The sequence below is a fragment of the Pleurodeles waltl genome, chromosome 4_2 (assembly GCF_031143425.1).
Source record: "Pleurodeles waltl isolate 20211129_DDA chromosome 4_2, aPleWal1.hap1.20221129, whole genome shotgun sequence".
NCBI classification, from domain to species: domain Eukaryota; kingdom Metazoa; phylum Chordata; class Amphibia; order Caudata; family Salamandridae; genus Pleurodeles; species Pleurodeles waltl.
Genome location: NC_090443.1, coordinates 522,629,516 through 522,652,978, shown reverse-complemented (window position 1 = coordinate 522,652,978; position 23,463 = coordinate 522,629,516). Strand labels below are relative to the sequence as shown.

The window sequence follows — 23,463 nt, the reverse complement described above, 5'->3', positions numbered from 1 at the left end:
AGACTATAGAGGTCTCAACTTGGTAACCAAAACTGATGCTCACCCTATACCCAGGGCAGATGAGCTCATAGATACACTGGCATCTGCCAAGTATCTAAGCACTTTTGATTTGACTGCAGGGTATTGGCAGATCAAATTGTCAGAAGATGCTAAACCTAAAACTGCATTTTCTACCATTGGAGGACATTACCAGTTTACTGTAATGCCTTTTGGTTTGAAAAATGCACCTGCCACTTTTCAGAGGTTGGTGAACACAGTCCTGCAAGGGCTGGAAGCTTTCAGTGCAGCATATTTGGACGATATAGCTGTCTTTAGCTCCAGCTGGGATGATCACCTGGTCCACCTATGGAAAGTTTTGGAGGCTCTGCAAAAGGCAGGCCTCACTATCAAGGCTTCAAAGTGACAGATAGGGCAGGGTAAGGTGGTTTATCTGGGACACCTTGTTGGTGGGGAACAGATTGCACCACTTCAGGGGAAAATCCAAACTATTATTGATTGGGTTCCCCCTACCACTCAGACTCAGGTGAGAGCCTTCCTAGGCCTCACTGGGTATTACAGGAGGTTCATTAAGAACTATGGCTCCATTGCAGCCCCTCTTAATGACCTCACATCCAAGAAAATGCCTAAAAAGGTATTATGGACAGCAAGCTGTCAGAAAGCTTTTGAGGAGCTGAAGCAGGCCATGTGCTCTGCACCTGTCCTGAAAAGCCCTTGTTACTCTAAAAAATTCTATGTCCAAACTGATGCATCTGAATTAGGAGTAGGGGCAGTCCTATCACAACTTAATTCTGAGGGCCAGGATCAACCTGTTGCTTTTATTAGTAGGAGGTTGACCCCTAGAGAAAAGTGTTGGTCTGCCATTGAGAGGGAGGCCTTTGCTGTGGTCTGGGCTCTGAAGAAGTTGAGGCCATACCTGTTTGGCACTCACTTCATTGTTCAGACAGACCACAAACCTCTACTTTGGCTAAAACAAATGAAAGGTGAAAATCCTAAATTGTTGAGGTGGTCCATATCCCTACAGGGAATGGACTATACAGTGGAACATAGACCTGGGAGTAGCCACTCCAATGCAGATGGACTCTCCAGATATTTCCACTTAGACAATGAAGACTCATCAGGTAATGGCTAGTCTTATTGTCCTTCGTTTGGGGGGGGGTTGTGTAGGAAAGTACCATCTTGCCTGGCATGTTACCCCCATTTTTCACTGTATATATGTTGTTTTAGTTGTATGTGTCACTGGGACCCTGGTAACCCAGGGCCCCAGTGCTCATAAGTGTGCCTGAATGTGTTACCTGTGTAGTGACTAACTGTCTCACTGAGGCTCTGCTAATCAGAACCTCAGTGGTTATGCTCTCTCATTTCTTTCCAAATTGTCACTGACAGGCTAGTGACCATTTTTTACCAATTTACATTGGCTTACTGGAACACCCTTATAATTCCCTAGTATATGGTACTGAGGTACCCAGGGTATTGGGGTTCCAGGAGATCCCTATGGGCTGCAGCATTTCTTTTGCCACCCATAGGGAGCTCTGACAATTCTTACACAGGCCTGCCACTGCAGCCTGAGTGAAATAACGTCCACGTTATTTCACAGCCATTTTACACTGCACTTAAGTAACTTATAAGTCACCTATATGTCTAACCTTTACCTGGTAAAGGTTAGGTGCAAAGTTACTTAGTGTGAGGGCACCCTGGCACTAGCCAAGGTGCCCCCACATTGTTCAGAGCCAATTCACTGAACTTTGTGAGTGCGGGGACACCATTACACGCGTGCACTACATATAGTTCACTACCTATATGTAGCTTCACCATGGTAACTCCGAATATGGCCATGTAACATGTCTATGATCATGGAATTGCCCCCTCTATGCCATCCTGGCATTGTTGGTACAATTCCATGATCCCAGTGGTCTGTAGCACAGACCCTGGTACTGCCAGACTGCCCTTCCTGGGGTTTCTCTGCAGCTGCTGCTGCTGCCAACCCCTCAGACAGGCAGCTGCCCTCCTGGGGTCCAGCCAGGCCTGGCCCAGGATGGCAGAACAAAGAACTTCCTCTGAGAGAGGGTGTGACACCCTCTCCCTTTGGAAAATGGTGTGAAGGCAGGGGAGGAGTAGCCTCCCCCAGCCTCTGGAAATGCTTTGTTGGGCACAGATGTGCCCAATTCTGCATAAGCCAGTCTACACCGGTTCAGGGACCCCTTAGCCCCTGCTCTGGCGCGAAACTGGACATAGGAAAGGGGAGTGACCACTCCCCTGACCTGCACCTCCCCTGGGAGGTGTCCAGAGCTCCTCCAGTGTGCTCCAGACCTCTGCCATCTTGGAAACAGAGGTGCTGCTAGCACACTGGACTGCTCTGAGTGGCCAGTGCCACCAGGTGACGTCAGAGACTCCTGCTGATAGGCTCCTTCAGGTGTTAGTAGCCTTTCCTCTCTCCTAGGTAGCCAAACCCTCTTTTCTGGCTATTTAGGGTCTCTGTCTCTGGGGAAACTTTAGATAACGAATGCATGAGCTCAGCCGAGTTCCTCTGCACCTCTCTCTTCACCTTCTGAGAAGGAAACGACCGCTGACCGCGCTGGAAGCCTGCAAACCTGCAACATAGTTGCAAAGACGACTACTGCAACTCTGTAACGCTGATCCTGCCGCCTTCTCGACTGTTTTCCTGCTTGTGCATGCTGTGGGGGTAGCCTGCCTCCTCTCTGCACCAGAAGCTCCGAAGAAATCTCCCGTGGGTCGACAGAATCTTCCCTCTGCAACCGCAGGCACCAAAAAGCTGCATCACCGGTCCCTTGGGTCTCCTCTCAGCACGACGAGCGAGGTCCCTCGAATCCAGCAACTCTGTCCAAGTGACCCCCACAGTCCAGTGACTCTTCAGCCCAAGTTTGGTGGAGGTAAGTCCTTGCCTCACCTCGCTGGGCTGCATTGCTGGGAACCGTGACTTTGCAGCTACTCCGGCCCCTGTGCACTTCCGGCAGAAATCCTTCATGCACCGCCAAGCCTGGGTCCACGGCACTCTAACCTGCATTGCACGACTTTCTAAGTTGGTCTCCGGCGACGTGGGACTCCTTTGTGCAACTTCGGCGAGCACCATTTCACGCATCCTCGTAGTGCCTGTTTCTGGCACTTCTCCGGGTGCTACCTGCTTCAGTGAGGGCTCTTTGTCTTGCTCGATGTCCCCTCTCTCGGCAGGTCCAATTTGCGACCTCCTGGTCCCTCCTGGGCCCCAGCAGCGTCCAAAAACGTCAAACGCACGATTTGCGTGTAGCAAGGCTTGTTGGCGTCCTTCCGGCGGGAAAACACTTCTGCACGACTCTCCAAGGCGAGAGGGATCCGTCCACCAAAGGGAAAGTCTCTAGCCCTTTTCGTTCTTGCAGAAACTTCAGCTTCTTCTGTCCGGTCGAAGCTTCTTTGCACCCGCAGCTGGCATTTCCTGGGCATCTGCCCATCTCCGACTTGCTTGTGACTTTTGGACTTGGTCCCCTTGTTCCACAGGTACCCTAGATTGGAAATCCACAGTTGTTGCATTGCTGGTTTGTGTCTTTCCTGCATTATTCCTCTAACACAACTATTTTGTCCTTAGGGGAACTTTAGTGCACTTTGCACTCACTTTTCAGGGTCTTGGGGAGGGTTATTTTTCTAACTCTCACTATTTTCTAATAGTCCCAGCGACCCTCTACAAGGTCACATAGGTTTGGGGTCCATTCGTGGTTCGCATTCCACTTTTGGAGTATATGGTTTGTGTTGCCCCTATCCCTATGTTTCCCCATTGCATCCTATTGTAACTATACATTGTTTGCACTGTTTTCTAAGACTATACTGCATATTTTTGCTATTGTGTATATATATCTTGTGTATATTTCCTATCCTCTCACTGAGGGTACACTCTAAGATACTTTGGCATATTGTCATAAAAATAAAGTACCTTTATTTTTAGTATAACTGTGTATTGTGTTTTCTTATGATATTGTGCATATGACACTAAGTGGTACTGTAGTAGCTTCACACGTCTCCTAGTTCAGCCTAAGCTGCTCTTCTAAGCTACCATTATCTATCAGCCTAAGCTGCTAGACACCCTATACACTAATAAGGGATAACTGGGCCTGGTGCAAGGTGCAAGTACCCCTTGGTACTCACTACAAGCCAGTCCAGCCTCCTACACCCTGGCAGGTGCTCCAAAAGGAAAGGGTGAGTGGAAGAGAAAGAGACAAAACATTGCCACGTCTTGCCGGTCCAGCCAGGCACCCTGTACCTTCGGGGGGCAGGTCCTTGTTGACAGGGTGATAGTAGAGTTAGTGCACTCAACTTCCTTGAAACTGAATCTCTCTTTCTGATATGGGCACTTGAGCGGTAGAAGAACACCGGGATGCTCCACTACTTTTCTTGGATAATAATAACTATTGGCACAATTACTAATACTGCATTACCAAAAACCCAAACTGAGTACCATAACAATAAGTACTGCAACCCTAGGGCTGGCTTCAAAGAGATTCACTGTTGCACACTACAATTAGAACTGTGGTTGCACTTATCATGCACAAGAAAGACAAACAAGGGTATTAATTATATCAAGTATACATTTCCTGCATCCATAGGGTTAAACTAAAAGGAACAAAAACAATCCAAGAAATACAAATGTCCACTCTGGGTTTAAACAGTTAGGGTGGCACAGTTTGGTTTGGTTTCACTGTGTGTGTGAAAAACCCTTCAAAAGCAGATTCCTCAAACCTGAAACACAGGCATGAATGACACAATTTAAATCCAAGAGTTATGCTATTAGAGAAAGAAAAGTCAGGTAATTGCTCTTTTAAAATTGCACTGTCACTTTTTGTAGTACTTGAGCTCAAGCAAATTTCCTAAAGCACATTTAGGCAAGTAACTACAATAATAATGTAGAATGTTCAGAAATGCATTCATCTCTTCAAGATAAGCACTCTGGCAAAATATGAGGTCTGAAATACACCAGCTGTTCTAGGAAAGTGCAGCGATCAAAGAACAAACTTCCTGGAGAATACTAGTCACTTAGCCGCAGTCTTTTCCGGATAGCTGGAGGAATGCCTGGTGTCAGCTGGTACAGGAACGAAGAAAAGAATTGCCTCAAAAGTCCTGAATACGAGGATGACAGCTGGGGCTGGACTGCCAAATCATATGCTGAGATCAGGAAGCAAAACAAAGCCAAACAGGAAGGCATGCTTCACTCTGCTATTTATAGCCAATCAGGAAAGCAGTTGAGTTTCCACATGTGGATGAGTCACCACACCCAATTAGAAGCACATGTCTACACCTGCTCACATTAGCAAACAAGCATTGGTAAAACAACCATTGATAAAAACCAATTGAGTGACACAGCACATTATGGTTACTTAGAAACATGAAGGTTTAACCAAGAACAGAGATATGATTTAACCCTAATCACTGAGGATGCCCACAGATAAAGCAGGAGGCACCTTGGGGATTCCTGACTGTCCCCCCCCACCAAGGACCCTCTCAAAGGGCGGGGCTTGGAAAGGTGCAGGAGATGGAATTTTTTAGTAAGACGTGGAGCATGAACTGTGGATGCAGGTTCCCAGGAATTGTCCTCAGGCCCATATCCTTTCCAAGCCAATAAATAGAGTAGAACACCATGGAAGCGCCTGGAGTCAAGAATTTTGGCCACTTCTAATTCCCATTGCCCGTGTACTTTTACCAGGGGAGGTGTGGGGCATCACGGGTATCAGGGGAATAGGGACGGACTAACGACACATGAAACATGGGGTGTACCTTGAAATCATCTGGCAATGTAAATTTTACTACCACAGGACTGATGATTTTGGCAATAGGAAAGGGGCCTAGAAATCGGGGGTTTAATTTTCTGGATCCTGCAAGATGGAGATTTTTTAATGAGACCCACACCTGATCTCCTATGTGTTAAGAGGGAGCAGGTCTCCTTCTTTTGTCTGCTTGTTTTTTTACTCGAGCTTGGTAGAGTCTTAAATGGTGTTGTACTTGTTTTTGAATCTCCTGTAACTCTTTATGGTGTTTCTGTACTGATGGGACTCTTGTGGATGTTTGGGACTCAGTAATAGGTAGCATTCTTGGGTGCAGACCAAACAAACAGTAAAATGGGGATACTCCTGTAGCCATGTGGACACTGTTGTTATATACAAATTCAACAAGAGGTAAAGCCTTATCCCACTCAGTAGACCATGTGTCAATATAACATCTCAGGATTTGCTCCAGCGATTGGTTGGCACGTTCCGTCTGCCCATCCGCTTGAGGGTGATATGCAGAGGATAAGCGGACGTCCATACCGACAGAGGAACAGAAGCTATGCCAAAACCGTGATATAAATTGGGGGTCATGATCGGAAACAATTGTGGTGGGCAACCAATGAAGCCGTACAATGTGTTGGACAAACAAATCAGAGAGCTTGGAAGCTGTGGAGAGGCAGTTTAATGGAACAAAATGAGACATTTTAGTTAGGTAATCTACAACCACCCATATGACAGTGTGTCCATTGGAAGCTGGGAGATCAGAAATAAAATCCATACTTATGGTATGCCATGGGGCCGCCGGAATTGGCATGGGAAGTAACAATCCTGTGGCTGGAGTATGTGGGGTTTTAGCCTGTACACAGGTAGACAAATCTTGATGTAGCTTCTGACATTCTGCACAAGTGTGGGCCACCAAAACCATCTTTGACAGAGATCTAACATCTTTTTCTCATCCGGGTGACCTGCGAGGACAGAATCATGTCCCCAATGTAACACTGTATCCTGTAATTCTTTGGTATGAACGTACAACTGATCAGCATGGTATAGTAAACCCTCTTTTTCATACACATCAGTTGAACAGGGAACCTTGTGTTGGGCTACCTGTATTTTCTCAAGGAACTCTTGGGAAGTGCACACAGCCACAATTGTTTCTGGGGTATAATGCTTCTGACCTGTTCCAGCGCAACTTCAGAGGAAAAACCCATCCTAGACAACGTGTCTGCCTTTTGTTGTGTAGTACCAGGCCTATAGGTGATTACTAAGTCAAAATCATTAAAGAATAGAAGCCAGCGTAATTGACGAGGTGTCAGGGCCTTGGTCGTTTGAAAAAACTGTAAAGTACGGTGATCTGTATACATAGTTATGGTGGGTCTAGCTCCTAGTAGGTGGTGACGCCATTCCTGGAAGGCAAGCTTGCTGGCCAGAAGTTCCTGCTCCGCCACTGTGTAATTTTGCTCTGCGGGTAACAATTTCTTTGAGAAGTAAGCTACTGGTTGGAAATGCCCAGACTCAGGATCTCGTTGGGACAAGACACCACCCACTGCCATTTGGGAAGCGTCTGATTCCATGAAAAATGGCTGAGCCGGGTCGGGATGATGGAGAATGGGTGCTTCAGTGAATGTGTTTTTATGATGTTGGAAGGCTTTCTCAGCTTCTGCATCCCATAGGAACTTAACCCCCTTTCATAGGAGACGAGTTATGTGAGATACCATGGTAGAAAAGTGGGGTACAGATCTCCGATAAAAATTTGTGAAGCCCAAAAACTGTTGCACTTCCTTGATGGATTGCGGGGCTACCCAATCCAGGATGGCCTGTACCTTGGACCTATCCATGGAAATTCCATTGGGAGTGATCACATATCCCATGAATTCTACAGTTGTGGCATGAAAAACACATTTTTCCAGCTTGGCGAACAGATGATGCTCACAAAGCTATTGTAAAACCGCTCTTACATGCCCTATATGTTCCTCAGTGGAACCTGAATAGATCAAAATGTCGTCTATGTATACCACTACACAGATATCCATAAGCTCCTGCAGCACTTCATTGATGAAAAATTGAAACGCTGCAGGAGCGTTACACAACCCGAAGGGCATCACTGTGTACTTGAAGAGTCTGAATTTAGTTCGGAACGCCGTCTTCCACTCATCCTCCTTCATCACTCGGATCAAGTGGTAGGCGCACTGGAGGTCGAGTTTAGTAGAAATGGTCGACTGACGTACCTGATCCAAAAGTACCGGATGAACAGAAGTGGATACCGATTTTTTATGGTCACTTTATTCACTGCACGATAATCTATACAGGCGCGCAGCTCGCGATTATTCTTGGGCACGAAGAACAAAGACGACGATACTGGTGACATTGAATGATGAATGAAACCCTTAGCCAATAGATCATCCAGGTAGTCTCGCACGTATTGATTCTCAGGCTCAGAAAGAACATACACCCTACTACATGGTAGCGTTGTCCCTGGAATCAAGTCTATTCGACAATCGTATGACTTATCTGGCGGAAGCTGGGTGGCCTTCTGTTCACTAAAGACATCATGGAAGTCTTTATATGGTGCAGGAATGGCCAGAGTGTTGTCCGGCTTGATAGGCATACTATGGGTGGATCCACAATGCAAGGGTGTCACTAGTAATGGTTTGTCTTGGTAACAGGAGTGCCAGCAATGTTTAGAGTCTAATGTCACTGTCCTTGCTGCCCAGTCAATTTTGGGATTGTGTAACTGAAGCAGGGTATCCCCAAAATGGCTCCAAATACTTGGGTATCTATGAGGTCAAACTGAATTTGTTCTGTATGTTTTTTTGCACAAAGCATGGACAAGGGTGTTGTTTGATAAACAATATGCCCAGAGGACAATTCTGAGCCATCCACGGCTCTGACTGGTTCAGGGACGTCTTTTCTGACAGTCGTAATATTTAGGGTTTTAGCCAAACCCAAGTCTAAAAAGTTTCCGGTAGCCCCAGAGTCAAGCAACATGGGAATGACCTTATGAACCTGAGGGCACAACACTAATGTCACAATAAGGGTTAGATGTTGAGGTACTGGACTGGTGGTATTAGCCAGAAGATGTGAGACCATATTGAAAGAAGCGCTCAATAAAATGGTCTCTGAAGTTATTGAGCCAGTTCATTTCCCACCTGGTCAAGAAGAGAGAATTCAGGCCCTTTTACTGCTCCTATGGCTTTCTTTGGAGCAGCAGGCTTGTTATGACATTCCCAAGCAAAATGCCCTGCCTTACTGCAGTATAAACACAGATCACAGTTTAAAAATGTTCCTATGTTCTTTCTCTTCCTTAGATAGTGGACCCTGCACACTGCCAATTTGCATGAGCTCAGGTGTATCATGAGTGGGAATGGTGGTCTCCTTTTTCTCAGTTTTGAGCACCACTAAGCGTGTGTCACCCTGGAATTTTTCTCCCTTACGTTCACTCAAGCGGTGATCCAGTCGTATCACCAGGTCAATGAACTCAGAACACTCCGTAGGAGGGTCCACAATTTGGGCTAGAACATCCTTGAGATTGTCCCAAGGGAGGTCCTCTTCTCCTCGGGCAATTCAGTCTCTGCCACCAACCGATTGAAAGAGGTGATATAGGACAGTAGATCCTTGTTTCCTGGCGCAAATTCAGCAACTCATTGTCACTGGCTTGCACGAAGAGGTGTTTGGTGAACATTTTCCGCAAGGCTTCCTTGAACCGGTTGAAATCATACAGTATACGGTCATTGCGCTCCACCAGCGGAATAGACCAATTAGCTGCATTGCCTCTCAAATAAGAGATAATAAAAGATACCTTTGCATGACCGTTGGGGAATGCAGCTGCCCGACACAAATACTGTAGCTGGCACTGGTTAAGAAAAATGTTGAACTTGGCACTATCTCCAAAAAACCTTTCTGGAGGAGCTAAGGGCACAGGGGTTGGTGTTGTGAACATTACCTGCATGGGTTGTGTGGTGGAAGTCGTTGGGCCTGAATCGGGTCTAGGAATGTGATTAGATGGGTCAAATCGAGGAGCCTGTAGTACTGGAGATCTTTGTTTTAGTTTGACTCCTCCCCAGGAGGTGTCTTGTGGTTTATACAGCTGTAGTTCAGTGTGCAACTCCAGGTTCCCTTGATTTAAGGAAAGGACTTCCTTCTGTAATCCCGATAGGGCCCTACTTAAATCTAATAAAGATGGAGCATCCTGATCAGCTGTTAAAGCCTGTGCTAAACCTTTGGAAGTACCCATTGAGGAATCCATCGCCCAGGCAGCCCTGTATGTTGTGGCTTGGCTTTATGTCGAGTCGGGGCCACTCACCTGAAAAGCAGGATGTCTGCAGGGGTGATGGTATGCCTCCTGACCTTATGGAACACCTCTCAGCACTTCCTGGTAGACAAAGAAACCCCAGCAGGTGTTCCAAAAGCAAAGGGGTAGTGGAAGAGAAAGAGGCAAAACACTGCCACGTCTTGCTGGTCCAGCCAGGCACCCTGTATCTTCGGGGGGCAGGTCGATGTTGTCAGAGTGATAGTGGAGTTAGTGCACTCAACTTCCTTGAAACTGAATATATCTTTCTGATATGGGCACGGTGTCAAGAGTTGAGGACAGCGCCGTCTCAAACATGCCCCCCATGATGGTCTTCCTGCTACTGTGCGCACCTGCTGCGCCCTTTCCTGCACCAGGCCACACTCTGCTCTTCATCCTTGTGGCAAGACTCATCTCCCTGGAGGTAGCCCTCGATGGTGGTTGAAATGCCCCCATTATGCCTCATTTGGGTGCACCTTGTGACTGGGACTTCAATTCCCAGCAACCTCAGGAGGTGGCCATTTTAAGGGTGTGGCTGGTCTATAAATGCCAGCCACACCCAGGTTCCAGCGCTTACTATTCTGGAATCCGCCTGGTTCAGACCCCTCTTGCCCTGCTCATCATTTCAGGTCTATCTCACCAGAAGCTTTCCTTTGTTTGAGCGAGTGGACGGACTCGCTTACAGTAAGTTCGTTCCGACTGGGTTTTTTCCCGCCGGCATTTTATTCTCTCGCTAAAGCTGCAACATTGAAGCCGCTCCTCCCTTTGCTCTCGGGAGGTTGAGCGGCTGTTTTTGGTTACTGTTGCAGTCGTCGCTGGGTTTTTCCAGTGCCTATGCCCTTCATGAATCATTCTTTGTGAGTGAAGTGCGATGCGAGTAGACAAACAAAACCTGCAATGTAAATGTTTTATTCTGTATTATGAATTTCTGTGTGGTGACTTACTTCTGAGTATTACATTTCATTTGCAAAAGAGTTGTGAAGGTCGTGACTTGTCTAAAGACGATCTTTAATGTTGATTACGTTATATGTTTCCGATCTGCAAAAATACTCCGCAGAAGGTTTTGAACTGGCATTCTTTGAGCTCCTGGCATACGCTCATGTATAGGGCTGTAATATTGTTAAGACACATCGGTTTTGGTTTAGATTGCATTCATTTGAGGGCAGATTGCATTAGAGACTTTGTTGCACTTCGGCTTTGGTTTAGATTGCATTAATTTGAGGGCAGACTGCATTAGAAACTTCTGCTGCATTTAATGAATACCATATTAGAGCTTTTTGCACAACGTGATTGGTATGTGATAATAGTTGTTGTTGTTTGTATTAACCGTTTTCCTTTCCAGATCTCCTCACTGGCTGTTCTCTCCCTGTTTTTAACTTCCCACGCCTGGCCCCTCCAAGCCTCAGTGCCATAAAGGTATCTGAGTTGGAGTTGCCTGGAGGCAGAGATTCTCACATCTCTTGGATGGATCGTATTAGATAGCATCATATGTAATATGGGATACATCGGGAAAAAGAGAATCCTTCTATTTTATCTTACGATGCGCGGAATATTTACCAATAGATGAGGAAGACCCATTTTCCACTATCAGAGAACTATTGTGAAACTTTTGTCATTTGCCCCGCTTAAATGTAAGGATCCCTCTTCAGCACTAATATTGATTGCAGAGTTTTGTTCTCTCCCAAGATGGCGCCCTTATTTTTCATTAGCGGACTTACGATGTCCTTTTTCAATTTCTTTCTTTTTAAACGCGGTGTCCTTTGTTTGTTTTTCTTTCCCCTCCGCTGCTTATAAGGGGTGCATACGAGGATCAACAAACTGCTGCTTGTCTCCTCACTGAACATGACGACGGTTTGTTAGGGACCGGTTCGAACTTTACCAGGTAATGGATAGCATAATATATCAGTATGTCGACTTGGTGATTGAGTGTAGACATACCTGAATTGGCTGAAATAATGACATGTTTCACCGCTACATATATATAATAATAATATGCGGTTTTATTTATACCATGAACATATTGAAATAGATTTTTCTTTGCAGTTCTGTTTTGGATACCATTTTACATTTTAATTGGATATTCCGTAATGACAGTATTTGGTTTGAATTGGCCATTTGTGCCTACTATATGGAGACTTTTTGATTAAGGATAGTGGTGTACTAATCCCTGCGTTTTCTTCGACATTTTCCTAGAATAAATTGACACAGGGTCCATCAACATGCCCCGATGATGACTGATTCCTTGAAGTTTCTTAGTGAACTGGTAGCCATATGAAGTTCAGGTGTTACTGAGATTGATTGATTTATACGTACAGGTCAGTGGCTTCAGGTTGCTTGAGTTACGGCTTTTATTCTTATTCTTTATGGATTTGAGTTAGATTCTAACTTTCTTTTATATATGTGGGACACTTTTAGGAACATTTTGGGACAGAGCCCATATACTAAAGGTATTCATTATATCTTTCAAAATTCTGATTGGTTTGGAACTTTGGTAATTTATTATTTTGTATGTGTACATACACAGATGGGTGTTGGATTACTAAGTTATTGTTCATGAATTTTAAATTACTAATTTTGACTAATTGCAAATATTTGCACTTTGGTTGGACTTCACACTGGTGGTATACACTGGGTTATGCGGCTTGGTCTATGTTTTCTGCACAGCTTGATGGGTGATTAATTGATCACGTTTATCAATATATTGGTTATTTGTGAATTATATTTTGATTGTTATATATATTATTATTTTAATCAGCCTTGATAAAGTCCGCATTTTGGACGAAACACGTGCCGGCTGGTCTGGAGATTCTATTTAAGTTGATTCCTATGATTACAAACAGCATCTTCCTTCAATGGACTATATTAGGAGATGAAACCTCTGATCTACAAGCAGATAAATGACATATTTTGGATGGACTGAGTTGTTCTAATGTGAACTATATCATTATAGACTTTGAATATATATATTTTTTTTTTTGTTGTAATTTTTCCTGTTTATGTATTATTTTTCACGTATGTATTAAATATTTTATATATGACCTTGCCACATTTAACTCATTGAATATAGCATGATTTTGATTTGTTCATGGATCAAACCAATTAAGTACTTACATGAACTTATTGTATTGAGACACTTAACGTTTAAAATGTTTTTGTTTTGAGTGATCCACAGGATGTTTTTATAAATCTGGGAACTATAACAGAGTCACAAATAATAATTGTACATAGTTCCATATTGTAGAGCATATAGTGACGCAAATTTTCACAGATTTCTTCCAAAAGGTTTATTTGGTCCAAGACACTGGATGCCAAAATAGATTTGGGAAAATCAATGACCCAACAGCCAACAGCCAACGCGTTTCGCCCAATACAATTGGGCTTCTTCAGGGCGAAAAAAATTCCGAAGGGAAATCAAAAGTCAATTATGTGCGAAAATATAGCCATAGACGGGGATTCAATATGCTGAGATGTGCGTGTATCCACACGCTGCAAAGTATAACAGGCCGGATTTATCGAGGAGAGGAAGAGTGACGGGCCCGGTCACGTAGCCACCCGTCAAGGAGAAGGTAATGTGTCCGAGTTACTAAGCTTAGTCCGAGTTACTAAGCTTAGTAACTCGGACACATTACCTTCTCCTTGACGGGTGGCTACGTGACCGGGCCCGTCACTCTTCCTCTCCTCGATAAATCCGGCCTGTTATACTTTGCAGCGTGTGGATACACGCACATCTCAGCATATTGAATCCCCGTCTATGGCTATATTTTCGCACATAATTGACTTTTGATTTCCCTTCGGAATTTTTTTCGCCCTGAAGAAGCCCAATTGTATTGGGCGAAACGCGTTGGCTGTTGGCTGTTGGGTCATTGATTTTCCCAAATCTATTTTGGCATCCAGTGTCTTGGACCAAATAAACCTTTTGGAAGAAATCTGTGAAAATTTGCGTCACTATATGCTCTACAATATGGAACTATGTACAATTATTATTTGTGACTCTGTTATTGATTATTAATTGTGGTGCACAACCCTCTTTTTTGTATTGGTGTTTCACCTTGTTGGTTCTTTGTGCAGTAGGAACTCTGTTGGAAGTGCACACTTGATTTTTCTATATATATTATTGTTCATGTACATTGTGATCAATTGGTAATTGTTAGGGATTGATGCGTCTTTTCTCTGGGCTTACTGCACTCTGTTTTGATTAAAATCTGGGAACTATGTTCATCTTGAACCTCCTATATTCAGATGTCTTGATTCTTTTAAGTCAAACAAAAATAGGTTGGCAACAGCTTATCGACAGTCAGTCTGTGTAACGTGGTTAACGGAATGGCGACAAATGAGAAAAATACAAAAGTTATGTAAATAAGGAAAAAGTAGAGAAATCATTCAAATGGTACCTGAAATGGAAATGACTAGAACTGGTTAAAACCTACAGGTAGCTGGGAGTCCTACTTGATGGAAGGGGCACTTTTCGGGACCAAAAGCAAGACTTATAAAGGAAAGGAAATGTGCTGATACTTGCCTTCCACTCAGTGCAGAGACTACTAGATTGTCCAAGCTATTGACTTTTGTTACAAGTAAATGAAACCAAGTTAGCGCAGAGTATAAGTTATGGAAGTGAAGTACTATGAGGAAGAGATGCAAAGAGATGTGAAAATCTTGAATGGGATGGGAAAATGTTCAGGTCCCTTTTCCATCTCCCAGGTAATTCCTCCAAATCACGGATAAGGCTTGAGTTTGGGCAGTTAAATCAAAATATTGCAAAGAAAGGGAGTTATATTAAAGAATGGAAGAATTTGCAGTTAACCACTGGAAACAGGCTTTGTCAAGCACTTTGAGAAGAAGTTAGCACAAGTGCAACTATATCATGCAAGCAACATCTCCATCAGGTACTGGACAACTTGGGTAGTTGACTACTCTGGGAAAGTAGCCTCCTTTATGATAATTGTAAAAAAGCGATTAGCCGCAAAATGAAGAAAATCTCTTTAATAACTGATAAGGGGTCCTTTTCAGCTGGATGGTTGCAAATGAGTATAACATCCTTAAACCTCAGCCCTACCTGGAGACCTGGTGGACAAGAAAGGAAAAGGACTTATTCATTAAACATAATTTTGGTCTCCTACTAGGTCAGGTCCAAGAGGTCCTTTTGCTATGAGACTCAAACAAGACTTTGGGCCTCATTACGAGTTTGGCGTTCTTTTGGGAAGACCATTACGTTGGTGGACACCGAAAAACCACCATGTTGGCAGTAATCCGACCCCCATATTAAGAGTTACACTGTGAAATCTGCCAAAAAACAGCCACATTTCAGAAACCACCAGGACATTGGAGGACAGCAAAGAGGTGGTCCGACCACAGCACCTCCAGCAGGACAACAATCCTCCCATCAGATTACAATCAACAAATCACAACATTGGTTCTTCCATGGCGGAAAACCATTGGCGATGTGAACCACAGCGGTCTCAACTCACATCACACTGAACACAACACCACATTGGATAGTGTGAATACCCCACACCTGACACACATTCACACAACTGACATACCTCCTCACTGCACTATATAACACAACCCACAATCCTTTGCAATCAAAATGCCACACACAGCCACAGACAACCAACATCCCAGAGAGTTCAGATTAGTAAGAATAGGCACACATTCACACTTACCTAGACACACATCACATACCTGCACAACATACAAACCACATATATTAGTACCACACAATCCACACCAGTCGCCCACTCACATCACATCACCAACACCTCACCATTTACCTAAGCCTACACCCTTTCACTTTGGACACAACCACACTGTATTCACAACCACTATCAAGTCCCCTCAAAAACACCCACGTTTCACAGATGAGAAGTTGAGGGTCATGGTGGATGGAATTGTCAGGGTGGAGCCACACCTGTTGGGAGCACAGTTCCAACAAACATCTATTGCCAGGAAAATTGAGTTGTGGCAAAGCATAGTCGACAGGGTGAATTCTGTAGGCAGCTATCCACGCACAAGGGAGGACATCAGGAAGAGGTGGAACAACCTCAGGGAGAAGGTCCGTTCCATGGCATCCAGGTACCAACTTGTGGTACTGAAGACTGATGGTGGGCCTCCACCTCCTCCGCCTACTTTCAGATCTTGGTAGAAGAGGGTCTTGGACATCCTGTATCCTGAGGACCTGACAGGAATACCCGGGATAGTGGAGTCTGGTAAGTACCCACAACATTGATGTCACCCAATTGTCTAGTCCTGCATGCTCCCTCACCACCTAAGCTGACCCCAATTAACACATCACCTACTACAACTCTGTCCTAATCACCTACCACCTCTCTCTGGTATGCCACATGTCCACTAAATTCATCTTGCCCCAAAGCCCTAATAAATGGCATGTGAAGTATTGGCTAATCATAGCACTACAAGTCCCATAATGTAATATTCCAACATTTTCAAAACCTGGATTCTGCAACTAATATTACACATCATGCATGTTAAACTAATTTTCTATGTACATCATCTTGATTGTTCGAGTGTGGTACAGTACATGACACTGACTGCAATGCAATGGAACACTCACACTAGCATCCCAAGCAAAACACAGCTACAGCTGAGTGACCAGTGAAAATATCCACAGATGAAAGATCCCAAGCTAGTGAAATACTCCCCTGGTTTGGAAATTCAGATGGCTGAGTGGATGCACTTGCAGTACATCCTGATAAATGTCAATGTCCACTGCTTACTAACATACTGTGTTCCTACGAGGTCATCAACGTTCATTGAACAGCTCTTATTTGTGCTATCTATCATGCCAGACAGTTAACTAGGTGACAGAGTTATACAGCCATATCAATGATGAGACAATATCAGATGTCATCAGCAGTACAAATAGTACCAACCTAGCCTAACAACTCAATACAGGGAGTGCATCTGCACAACTGCCATAATACCCCCAATGTAACCTGAACTCTGTCTTTCACTCCCTCCACAGACAACCTTCCCATTTTCATCATGGAGAGTATACCAGAGACTGTCACTACCCCTCTAGATGAGGCTGCAGTGAGGAAAACACTCCTGCATGTCTGGATACTGATGAAGAACCTGGCCAATCTGGGACTCCTGGTCAGTCAACAGCTGTCAGCCTCACTCTGCCCAGATCAACTCCTCCCTGCCCTGTTGCATCTACATCACAGGCAGCCATTCACCCCTAAACCTGTGTTCCAAGGACTTTTTTTATCCATTGTGTGCCCCACAGTACAGGTACCTGAGTCTCTTCACCTTGCCCCTGACAATGATGGACCTGCCATCACTAGGCATGGGCACAGGCACGTTGGGGTAGGGTGTGTGGGAGGGATGCTGTGGGCCGGAGAATGGAATCTCAAGGGGACAATACTGACCAGAAAACCATCTCTTAAGTCTTCGGAGCCTACCAAAGTTCCCAAGGCATGACGGGTGGAGTTGTCACCATGTTGGGGGAAATCCAAAAGCTGCCGAAGGACAACCACTAGGAAGTCAAGTAGCAGTGGCAGGCCCCAAATGCCCACTTTGCTTCTATTGCAGTGGTGCTGAGAGACATGAATAACACACTGAGTAGGTTTTGTACCCAACATCCTTCCCCTTCCACTAGCAATGAAACATCAAGCTCTTCTCCATCGGTGGCTGCTTGTATAGTGGAGGCCCTGCCATGGGAAGGACATGCCTCAGTAGCTTAAGAACCCCCTGCACACATGGACGTCCACTCAGACAACCAGCAGGAGCTGATGCCAAGACCAAACCCACTGCTAGGAAGTAACCCTCTGCTGACTTGTACCTCTTGTGTGCCACAGATACATTGTGTTAACTGTGCTGTAACCAATCTCAATTTTCCTATGGTGCAAGGACACTAAACTTGTGTATTCTGATGGTGTAGCAGTTACCCTCATAATTCCAGCCAAGACTGACTGATCCCATCACTGTTTATTTTGTGTGGTTTTTACGTACATAGGGGGTCATTTTGACCTCGGCGGTCTTTTTTAAAGACCGCTGAGGGACCGCCGTGCGGAAGACCGCCAGTGGTGGCGGTTTGCCGCTCGGCCTATTATGACCGTTGGCAGCTCTCAGTCCTTTTACAGACGGAGAGCCGCCAACAGCCATACTGGCGGGAGGCGGGGAAGTGGAGGTTGCTCCACCTCCACCACCACGCCAACAGAACACCGCCCAGTGAATCACGTCCTGTGATTCGCTGTGGCGGTGTTCTGTTGGCGGTGTGGTGTCGGCGGAGCTGCCCCCATGGCTCCCGTCCCCTCCTGGAGGATCGGCGGACCAGGTAAGTCGATCTTCCATGAGGGGAGGGGGTGTGTTGTGTGGGTGCATGGGGGTGTGCGTGTGTGTATGTAGAGGGGGTGCGTGAGTGCGTGTGTGCCTGCGGGGGTGTTGTGTGTATGGGAATGAGTGCGTGTATGTCTGTGGATATGTCTGTATGGATGTGTGCGTGTATGTTTGAATGTGGGTGTGCGTGTATGACTGTGTGTGTGGATGTAGGCATGTATGTCGGCGTGTGTGCGTGTAAGTATGTAGGTGGTACCTGTGTGCGTGTCGTGTGGGTATGGGTGAAGTGATGTTGGGGGTCGGGGTGGGGAGGGGGGCCCTGCCACTTTTGGGGGGTGGCAGGGGTGGTGGGGGGTAGGGGAGGGAGTCAGGGTGGGGGTGGGGGTGGGGGGTGGGAGAGACCCCTATCAGTGCCAGGGAAGGAATTCCCTGGCACTGATAGTGCTTACCGCCATGGATTTCATGGTGGTTCAAACCGCTGGAAATCCACGGCGGTAAGCCGGGTCCAAATACCGCCGCCGGTAAGTGATGGCCGCAGGGCTGGAGACCCAGGTCTCCAGCCCGGCGGTCGTCTCCGCCCTGGCGGGCGGAACGGAGAACCAGCGGATGACCATGGCGGTAACCGCCATGGTCATAATTCCACAAAGTAAGACCGCCAGCCTGTTGGCGGTCTTACTACCGGTTCTCCGTCTACCGCCAGGGTCATAATGACCCCCATAGTCACATATGTTGTTTTAATTACACAATAAATCACATTTTACCACAGGTCTTGTGTTTGTGTCATTTATAATCCATATACAATAGTTATGCATGCCAACTGTATTCTGAATATGTCCCTCTATGTTGTACATCCATTGTTATGGACATCAAATGTGGACTCCATCAGCAGGAGACTCATCACACTAGGATAGGAACAGGACAGATTCCAAAAATTTTGTAAATTATAACCACACACAATCATTGATAGATATGCTAACAGTACATGGATAGCCTCAGGATGTTTGCTAAGGTGTCACACAATGCTAAACTACAGGATACAGAAGTTAGTCTACAAACAAGGCAGGGGCACACAGATTGGTCCTTTGTATGACCTGGTAAAGCCTTATCACATACCTATACCAGAGCTTCCAACGATTCATATCCCATTGTACAGAAAGTCATAGGTACTGATGTCCCCAGTCCTAGAACCTTTCACTTACATTGGCCACATACCTGTGGGCTTGTCATTTACCTATAGCAGCCCACAGTGACATGCACATTGGTCTGCAAAGTAGGAACACACTGACAGCTAGGTACAAGGTAGGTTACATGCAACAGAAAGCATTGTGATGGTAGAGGCTATGGTCCTACATATACACACGTGCGGGACACATATCCAGATACAAATGACACCATTTGACAACCTCCTATACCCTACAGGTGAACTTGACGGGAAAGCACATTACCACCCCAGTGTCCTGAGAGTCTAACAATGTTCATTACACTCCACATAATCAAGACCAATAGCACCCGGTTTCAGACATTTTCACTTCTCTGCAATTACCATCTGCTTCTGACACTGTCAGTCGTTTGCCAAGGATGATGAGCCAAACACGATTCTAGGCAAATCTGTGACTGAAAGAGAAAAGGGATAGGACATAGCATAATAAGCTCCTCAAATCAGAGAAGTCACGTCCATAATTGTGACTTTGCATCTGCAACAACAGTACGATACTGTAGAACACTCTGTCCTACACCCAATACAGACTTTCAGTCTGCATGCACAACTCAATCATAAGCATTGGAGCTATCTACAACCCCATAGATGATGCAAGAAAGGAGGTGACATGCTACCCATATACTTTGGGTTACAAAATTACATCACAACATTACGTCAATTTAACATACCTGTTAGTCAGTTGAAGTACTGATTTATGGGCTCTGCCCAAGAGTCTCCTGCTTCATCTTCGTCTGGCTCTTAATCACTTGGCCACAGGTTCTGCTGACTCCCCCTCATCTGGTATAAATGGCATCTGTCTTCTCATGGCAAGATTGTGGAGCATGCAGCAGGCAACTATTATTTGTTACTTTGTTGGGTGAGTATAGGAGTGCTCATCCTGACATGTCTATGCACCTAAATCTTGCCTTCAGGAGTCCAAACGGCTGCTCAACGGCACACCTTGTCCTCCTGTGGGCCTCATTATAGCGGACTTCTCCTGGCATGTTTGGGTACCTCACCGGTGTCAAAAATCAAGGACGGTTTGGATACCCAGAATCACCTGTGAACAATTTGGTAGGACAACACAAACATATTTGTGGGACATGCAACATGTGTACTAATACCTTTTAGTCTCATGTTTATGACTATGAGAAGGTAATTGGCTAGTTTGCTGAACCCTTAGCCCATGTATATTTTCCATGCTACATAGGGCAATACTATAACTAGATGCCTGCAACAAAAACTATTTCCTGCCTACATCATGTGTCAATTAATACTTCTTGGCTACTGTAATGTTGAAACCTCGTCTTTGCCAGTCTTACCTTCGGGAATCTAAGGCTGTTTCAACAGTTTTAGTAAAGGATCTGCTAATTTCCTCCTGACTTACTGGTGTAGCAGGTGTTCCATTAGACATACACACGTTGGTGTTATGGGGTATGGTGTCATTCATTTTGCTTGACTCTAGATGTATGTGCCATTCAGGGTTACCTTAGTAATTAGTTGTTTAAGTGTTAGTTCTGGACTAAGGTAATAGGAATCACGTCTGGACAGTTGTTAGTGATTAGGGTGTTTAGATGTAGTCGTGTAGGGGTTTCTAATCAGCATGTATGGTGGTATGCTATGAGCCCTTCATAAACATTGTTTGGTGTCCATTGTAGTGGTAGTGTTACTATACTCTCTGTGGTTGTCTGTGAATGTATCCTGTGTGCTAAGTAGGCCCCTACTGCAGTACATAGAATAGCTGTCTATGTGTCAATTAGTTAGATAAGTGGGTTCAGATACACTTTATTAATCTTTTCTTTGCATTCAGATAGATGTTTCAATGACATGCTATGTTATTTCGTGAGGCACGGTTTGCATGCTTCTTACTGCTGTAGTCTGCAAGTCTCGGGGCACTACCTGGTTTCTTGCTTGTTCTGGATTATCCTAGATAAGGGAGACCCCTTCCAGTAGCCACAGTGCTGCTGACAATACTACGCCTAGTAGGCCGTACCCTCCAGAAGGAGTCCCAGAGGAAAACCAAAAATATGGGAAAAAACCTCAGACCCCAGGAACTCCTGAGAAAAGGCAAAAAGATAAGCAGAAAAAAACTCAGAATCCGGAACAACAAAACTGCAGGCATAAAACAGGATAGAGGTCCAGGAGTGATGATCACTACCAGGACATAAGTGTTTGCAACTGAAGGAAAAGAAGACCTTCTGTGCTTTTGTACTCGCAAACAGTAAGTGACATGCAGGAAGAATTAAAGATACCATCTTGGATTGGGAAAGCCCCATACAGATGAATAGAGAAAATGTAATTGCAGAAAAGGAAGTAAGCAATTCATGCAGGAAAGGAGCCACAGACACCGGGGAAAAGGAAAATATGGCTACAAGAAGAAAAAGGAAAAAGAAGAAAGAAAAAAGAAAAAGGATTCCAGGAAGCAGATGAGAAAAAACTACAGGGGCCGCAAGTGAACACGTTGCCACCTAGAGCCCAAGAAAAGATACCTGGGCCACGCCATGGTCAAGAAAACAGGTTGCGGCACAAAGAACAGCCCGCGACAGGACATGCCGCCCGAAATGCAGACCGCCGATCCGATCGTGGCATCACAGGCACACAGTTTGGGTATGCCATATGTAGTGTCTTCCTCTGAGGTGTTTGATATTGCGTAAGTTGTGTACAGAATGATGCAAAGCATGTGTTTGGAAAGCAACATACTCTGTTGTATTTGAAGTGAGATGAGTTTACTTTCATGGACCATGACTACTGGTGATGGACTGGCAAGAGTGGAGTAGGAGAGGCATGATATTGTGTTGTAAGATCTGCATTTATTTAACATGATTTGTTGATATACAGTGATGATCTGTATGGGGAGATATTTTAGATGTAGCCAAGTCATCTTGAGCATGATGTTTTTGAGTCACTGGTGAATTGATGGGATGGTGATGTAGTCATCAGATAGTTGTCTTATGTTGTGGGTGAGACTGTTGTCATATGGATATGTTAGAAGTATCTAGGTGTGACTTGATGTAGGCTCTGAATGGTTTCTACCTGGGGCTTTATTTGACATAGATGGCCATGGGACCTGGACTGCTGAGACCACCGACACCGAGTGACCCAGTGGCCCGGAGGGTGAGGGGAGTGTCACAGGGGAGACAGGATCCACATCATCAGAATCCTCCTCCTCTAGTGGATACTCCCTGGTGGTGGTGGACCCATCTGAGACCACCCCAGCACTATCTAAGCCTACCACCCCCCTTACTACCACCGCCTTCCCTGTAGCTCCCAACCCAGTTGGCTGTGCCCACTTACCCAAGAAGGTGGGCTTCTCCTTTGATGCCCTCAGTGAGGAGGCTATTGACCTCCTGAGTTCGATCTCTCTGGGTCAGTTGCCCATTGTGAATGCCATCCAGGGACTTGCAACTCAGGTACAACAGAGTAATGCATTCCTGGAGGGCATTCACAGTGCACAGGTTAGCATACAGAGATCCTCTCAGGCTCTGGCCTCCATACTGACAGCAGCCAGTCACCGCTTTGTCTCCTGTCCCCCCTCCACTTTCCTCTTCCCAAACCCAAACCCTTCTTCCCTTCCCTGACCCAGGCAAAGACAGACAGGCATGCATCCACCTCAACATCCAAGGGTAGCTCAGACAAACACAAGCACCACAAGACACACCACCAGCATGCAAACAAGTGACATACACCTGTACACACTGCAACAGTTACTACTTTCCCTGACACCCCCGTCACCCCCAGCATCACTGACACTACACCTGACACACCTGCAGACACCACACCAAAATTCACAGATCCAGCCACCACACCAATCATACCCACAGACAGCTATACAGCAGACCCTGAGACATCTACCCCAGTAACCACACATGCGGACATCACAACCATTGACACTCCTACATGCAGACACTCAATCACCCACCACGGCATCCCCCAGCACC

The 23,463-nt window shown here is 45.4% G+C and overlaps 1 protein-coding gene and 1 long non-coding RNA gene across 2 annotated transcripts in view; one reads left to right on the top strand and one right to left on the bottom strand.

Moving 5' to 3' along the window:
- Positions 1 to 23,463, bottom strand: part of LOC138293043 (dimethylaniline monooxygenase [N-oxide-forming] 2-like) — a 525,123-nt gene that overhangs the window by 116,804 nt on the left and 384,856 nt on the right. The gene's annotated exons all lie outside the window — the stretch shown is intronic.
- LOC138293044 (uncharacterized) lies at positions 11,815 to 13,210 on the top strand. Its single transcript, XR_011202885.1, has 3 exons — positions 11,815 to 11,911; positions 12,223 to 12,344; positions 12,785 to 13,210. It is a non-coding gene; the product is annotated as an uncharacterized lncRNA (long non-coding RNA).